Consider the following 6,644-nt stretch of genomic DNA (forward strand, 5'->3'; position numbering starts at 1 on the left):
ACAAAGTAACAACTAATCGACCGCAGAAGGGGAGAAGCGTAGTGGTTGCCAGACCGTTTGTAAACATGGCGTCGTCATTCGTCGTCTCATCTCTCGTTCATTTAAAAGTTTTGTTAGCAGACAAAGGAAATCGGGACCGTCTTCTCGTCCCTGACGTCTGATCAACATGTCTCGCAGCATGAACTATATATTAGCTTTAGATCAATCAACATACAGATGTATTGTCCTGATAAATTTATAATGCTGACTAACACTGTTTGTTCTCTGTTTTAAGTAGGAAAATATGCATATATTCCAGTTTAGGCCACGCCCACTGGGTTTTAAAACTGTAAACAGCTTGCTCAGAGACTCAACAGTGGCAGCCTGCTTATATCGTGATTCAAACCATCATCCTTCCCATCCGCAGGCCAGAGCTCTACCCACTGAGCCTCCAGTCTCCACGTAGCAGTGTTCTACATACTACTAAGAAGGTTTCGCTCAGAGAGAGCTGAAGAGCACTCGAGAGAGAGTGTAGCATGGACAGAGTGCTAGTCCGGTGTAGTTGTTCCTCTGAGTGTTTTTGGTGTTCTGATGGATCAGAAGAGAACCCTTTCTGCCTTCCTGCAGCTCCTGGACAGTGTTCTTCTCACTGTGTGTTTAGATGGAGCGACGGTGGAATGTAAATCCGGCTATAAAGAGATCCTCGGTTAAAAATAATTAAACAAACACCTCGAGCCGGTTCTTCACTAGGTCCTGCGCTGGCGGCTCTCTCAGACGTTCCACCCTCGTGTTTATAAGAGCGGCTTCTGCTTTTACAAACACAGCCCGCGGTCTAATCCAAACTAGGTCATGTGACCAACCCAGTGGCTTATGGAGATTATTTCTGATGCAAAAATTTTTTTACTGAGGTGGAAAAAAGTTTTTTTCTCTTTAATTTGTGCAGTAGGTGTGTAAAAGGAATTTTTGTTGAAGCTTTGAAAAACGTACCCAGAACGTTAAATATTAATTCTAAACCATTCAAAATAGTCAGTGTAAACGCGAGAGCATCTCAAGTGTACACACATTTAATTACAGGTGCATCTCAAAAAATTTTAATATTGTGGAAAAGTTTTGGGGGTTTTCTCTGTAATTTTATTCAAAAAGTGAAACTTTCATATATTCTAGAATCATTACACATAAAGTGAAATATTTCGAGCTGGGCGGCTGTAACTTAGTTGGTAGAGCGGGTTGTCCACTAATCGTAGGGTTGGCGGTTTGATTCCTGGCCTGCGTGACCACATCCCGAAGAGTCCTTGGGCAAGACACTGAACCCCAAGTTGCTCCCGATGGCAAGTTAGCGCCTTGCATGGCAGCTCTGCTACCATTGGTGTGTGTGTGTGTGTGTGAATGGTTGAATGAGAGACAGTGTAAAGCACTTTGGATAAAAGCGCTATATAAGTGCGCTGTTTACCATTTATTAATCTGGATGATTACGGCTTACAGCCCACGGAAATCAAAAATCCAGAATCTCAAAATATTAGAATGAAAGATTTATTCAGGTTCAGTACACACACAATCACGGGGAAGATGAAAGTTAACGTTGCATTTCATGTGGAAATCAAGGTTCCGGAGTCTGGAGGAAGAGTGGAGAGGAACAGAATCCGAGTTGCTTGAAGTCCAGTGTGAAGTTCCCACAGTCAGTGATGATTTGGGTTGCCACGTCATCTGCTGGTGTCGGTCCAGTGTGTTTTCTCGAGTCGAGAGTCGATGCAGCGTCTCCCAGGAGATTTTAGATCACTTCATGCTTCCATCTGCTGACGAGCTTTATAGACACGCTGATTTCCTTTTCCAGTAGGACTCTGCACCTGCCCACAGTGCCAAAACTTCTAGTAACTGGTTTACTGACCGTGGTATTACTGTGCTTGATTGTCCAGCCGACTCGCCTGACCCGAACCCCATAGAGAATCTACGAGAGACACCAGACCCGACGATACAGACGAGCTGAAGACCGCTATCAAAGCAACCTGGACTTCCAGAACACCTCAGCAGTGCCACAGGCTGATCGCCTCCATGCCACGCCGCACTGATGCAGTAATTCCTGCAAAAGGGTTAAAGCCCCGACCGAGTATCGAGTTAATAAATTAACATACTGTTCAGAAGGTCCACATTTCTGTATTATAAATTCTTTATTCTAATAATTTGAGATACTGGATTTTTGATTTCCATGAGCTGTAATCAAGATTAAAATAAAACAAGGCTCGAAGTATTTCACTTTACGTGTAAGTAATCTATAATATATGAATGTTCCACTTTTTGTGTTACATTACGAGGAAAATGAAATTATATTCGATATTCTAATTTTTTGAGACACACCTGTAGATGAAACCTTGTTTCCATAAATAAATGTGCATTTTTTTTTAAAAGTTCCACTGCAGAAATTCCTGTATCAATATCATCAATTCATTGTTAAATACAGTATATTGTTTTAATAATTATTATTTTAATTTAAGTGTAAAATTCTAATGGGAAAAAAAAGAAAACTGATTGTATTTTAAAAGTTTGTACCACTCGAATTTTTTTTTGTCCTTTTTTTTGCACAAATTGTGGTTTCTTTTTGATTAAAGGACACATGCAAATGCACATAATATTTCTCTCTCATTTCGATTTTGAAAATATTTAGATTTTTTTATATAATTTTTTTTCCCATTTCTTTTCTTTCCTTCACTTTGTCCTCTCCCTCTCTTCGGAATGGCTTTAAAAGTCAGTTTTAAAATAAACCATTAGCTTCATATATTGCTAACAAAGTCCATTTCTTGTAGTTCCATAGAGTGGGGTGGTGAGAAAGAAAGAAAGAGAGAAAGAAATGAACATGTAGTTATATAATGTGTGTATTTACTCTGAAACCTTTAGGAAATCGGCCGTGTCGAGACGTTGATCTCGAGTTTTAGGGCTAATGATATTTTCTGGTTCCATCTCCGGTTGCGTTCTGAGTGAAGGTGACAGAAACGAGTGTTTTGAGTTTCAGGCTCGTGACAGATGTAGACGGTGTGTTTTACACTTCTCTCCTGCTGTGCTCGCTGCTCAGAGCTGCAGTTGGTGTTCGGTGGAGGTTCGAGGGACCTCACACAACTTTTCAGAAATATTCCAGAGATTTGAACCTGTAAATAATTTCTAAATCTATTTTATAATCAACTCTTCTTTATTACAGCGTTGTGTTAGACAGTTTAAATCACCTGAAATGGACTTAAGGAATGATTTACATGATAAATAACACATCTAAGTCGTATTGTTTTGCTCGATCGTAGAGTGTGACGATCACAGACATGAATCTCTATAGTGTTTATAAACGTTTCAGATTTTCAGAATAAATTGCATCTACATGGTGTTTTATTTTACACTAATAATAAAATGATCGTTTCACAGTGTTTGGACACGGATGACCAACACATGATCTGAAACTTTCAGCTATAAGCTCCGCCCACTTCATGGTTGTGTGTCATTATGACGTGTGTCAATCACGGTGTTGGATATTTTTACACTTTTTGTTTATTAAGTGGTAAAATACTTCATTTCACTTTATTAATGATTAATACTGTATATTTTAATCATATTCACACAAAACTCCAAATGACACCTGCTCAAAATATCTGAATATTTTCACTCATAACCCTGTTGAAAAATGAGGAAAATCTCTAATGGTTTCCATTAGAGAATTTCTGATCACCATTAAATACCACCAGAACCTAATCGAGCCATCAGAATAAACTCAGATAAATTATCGAAAACCTTTAAGAACATACATTCCTTTAAACTACCATTACAAACGTGTGTGTGTGTGTGTGTGTGTGTTACAATAAAATACTGAGAGATGGTGTGGTGTGATGAAGCGGACTTCCAGTTCCCACCCTGAAGTTGATTATTTTCCTCTAACAGCACGTCCCTGAGTGTTTTATTCCTCCTACACCACAGCGACCTGCCAACTAGTACAATATTTCATTAATTACAGAACGACTTGATGACTTTTTAATTCATTTATAGTTGCGTTCATAACGCATTAATACAAACCTGCGCTACTCTCAGAGCCGCTGTTACAGAAAATCCATTAACAATCAATTAATCTTCTGACCAATCACAATCCAGAACTTTTTAATGGTTTCTAATTTACTGACGCACTGAATGTGAGAAATAAACAACAGTAGCATACATCATGTTGTATCTGTAGGTTAAATGAAGGACATTCTTACAAACTAGCGTTCTAGAAAGCCAAGAGAAAGAGAGCGGAAAGTCAAATCTGGAGAATTTATCATCTAACAGTGCAAACAGGTGAATAATCTCTAATTCCAGATTAGATCCAGACGATACTTTCTCTTTTAAGAGCAGATATTATTGATGTAATAATCTATAGAATGTTAACTTTTAATCTGATGATACTACTGAATAAAAATATCTCAAATAAATCAACAAAATTAGGTGTAGAGAATAAAGCACGTGGTGAGGTTTTTTTCACTTTAAATGTGCACGAAATGAAAGCAGAGACATAAACAGAACAGGAAGCGTAAATGATTTAGTTGTTTAGTCTTCAGCACTTCGAGCACATGCTCCACGAGAGACTTTTAAAATAGGAGGAAAAAAAACCCCATCAGAGACAGCTGAGACACATTACTGTGTCTCATTCAGGACCGCGCGTAATCTCCTTTTTACTTTAAAAACACAGTGAAGGTAACTCAGTTTGGTGAGATTAGTTTACTCGCTTACATTCAGATGAAAACTGACGAGTAAATAACCTCGTAAAAACAACAAAATCAAAAGAAATGTCCTATTAACACAGTGCTGTTAAATACTGCACTCTGATTGGTCAGAATCGTTGATTCATCCTCTATAACAGCAGCTCAGGTTTATATTAACGCGCTCGTTCTGATACGTTATTGTTTCTATAGTAACCGCTCGTTCACAGGGGCGTGGCCGATGACCGCGCCGCGTAAGTTTCCTGTAAGGAGAAATGTGTTTATGTAACATTTATGGAAGGAGTCTCCAGTGTCAGAGCTTCGTAAGTAGTGAGAAGTTTACACTTCTTTGCAGTTTTTAAAAAAATTATTATTAAACTAAAAAGTGAATTATTATTGAAATAACCTTGTTTTGTTGGAAGACATTTTTTTTCTCATTTTAAGCATTTATTTCTAGACTGAAGCAAAGTTATCTGTCAATAGGAGACGTAAAGATGAAGCCTGAAATGTGTAAAAGCATCTAAAGAACAAAATATGTTTTCACTTGTTTACAGTGGATGTAAAATGTCTACACACCCCTGCTAAAATGGCAGCTTTTTGTGGTAAGATTCATTTTAGGTGACAAAATAAAAAAAAGTACAATAACCTGGTTGTATAAGTTTGCACACCCCTAAACTAATTCCGAGTTGAAGCAGCGTTCAGTCTTTTTGGATGAGAGTGGGTCAGTGTGGAGCGTCTTGTCTGGACTTGGCGATATTTTGCCGTTGTTCCTGGTAAAAGCGTTCTAACTCCGTCAGATGGGCGGGGCGTCTCCTGCACACTGCCCTCTTCAGGTCATCACACATCTCTGACTGGATTTAGGTCTGGACTCCGGCTGGGACGTTCCACGTGCTTGAGCAGGTTTTGGTGAAGCTGTTCCTCTGTTGATCTGGAGGTTTGCTTCGGGTCGTTGTCGTGCTGAAGGTGAAATTCCTCTTCATCTGAAGCGTTGAAGGTTTTGCACCAGAATTGACGGGTATTTGGAGTTATTCATTTTTCCCTCCGCTCTGATTAAAGCCCCAGTTCCAGCTGAAGAAAAACAGACCCAAACTCTGACTCCGCCCCCACCGTGCTTCCCCGTGGAGACCGAGTTCTTCTGGTGATGTGCTGTGGGTTTGTGCCGAACACATCTTTTGGTATTTTGGCCAAAAAGTTCAACTTTGCTCTCCTCAGACCAGAACACGTCATTCCACATGGGTTTGGGAGATCGGATGTGTTGTTTGTTTATTTTTTTGGTTAAAAAGGCCTCCGTCTTGCCCCCCTACCCCATCACCCAGAGATATGAAGAATTCAGGAGATTGTTCTCACATGTCGGGAGCAACCAGTACTGGCCAGTAATCGCTGCAGATCTCTTCATGTTTCTGTAGGCCTCTCTGCAGCCTCCCTGACCACTTCCTCCTGATCTTCTCATCAGTTTCACAGGGACGTCACCGTCGTGTCATATTTTCTCCACGTGTTGATGATCGTCTTTACAGTGTTCCAGGGTATATCCGATGCCTCGGAAATATTCTTGTATCCCTCTCCTGAGTGATATTTTCCAACAGTGAGATCCCGGACCTGCTCCGTAAGATCTTTACGTATCAAGAAGATGTCGGGAGAATCCTATAGGAACAGCTGGACTTTATTTGGGGTTAATCAGTCACTTTAATTGATGGCAGGTGTACACTAATTAGTATTTAAATGAGCTTGCATGTGATTGGTTGATTCTGAACACTGCCACATTCCCAAATATAAAAGGGTGTGCAAACTTACGCAAACTGGAGACTGGAAGTTCTTTTGTTTTTTTTTAAATATTTTCCTCCTAAAAATGAATTTGATTGTTTTTCACTTTAATTAACAGGTTAAATAAATCACAATAAACCTAGAAAAGGTTCTGACATTATTTATCTTGGTTTCTTTCTTTTTTCTTTCTTTTTTTTTTTT

This window comes from Ictalurus punctatus, chromosome 11, assembly GCF_001660625.3.
Source record: "Ictalurus punctatus breed USDA103 chromosome 11, Coco_2.0, whole genome shotgun sequence".
Classification (NCBI taxonomy): Eukaryota; Metazoa; Chordata; class Actinopteri; order Siluriformes; family Ictaluridae; genus Ictalurus; species Ictalurus punctatus.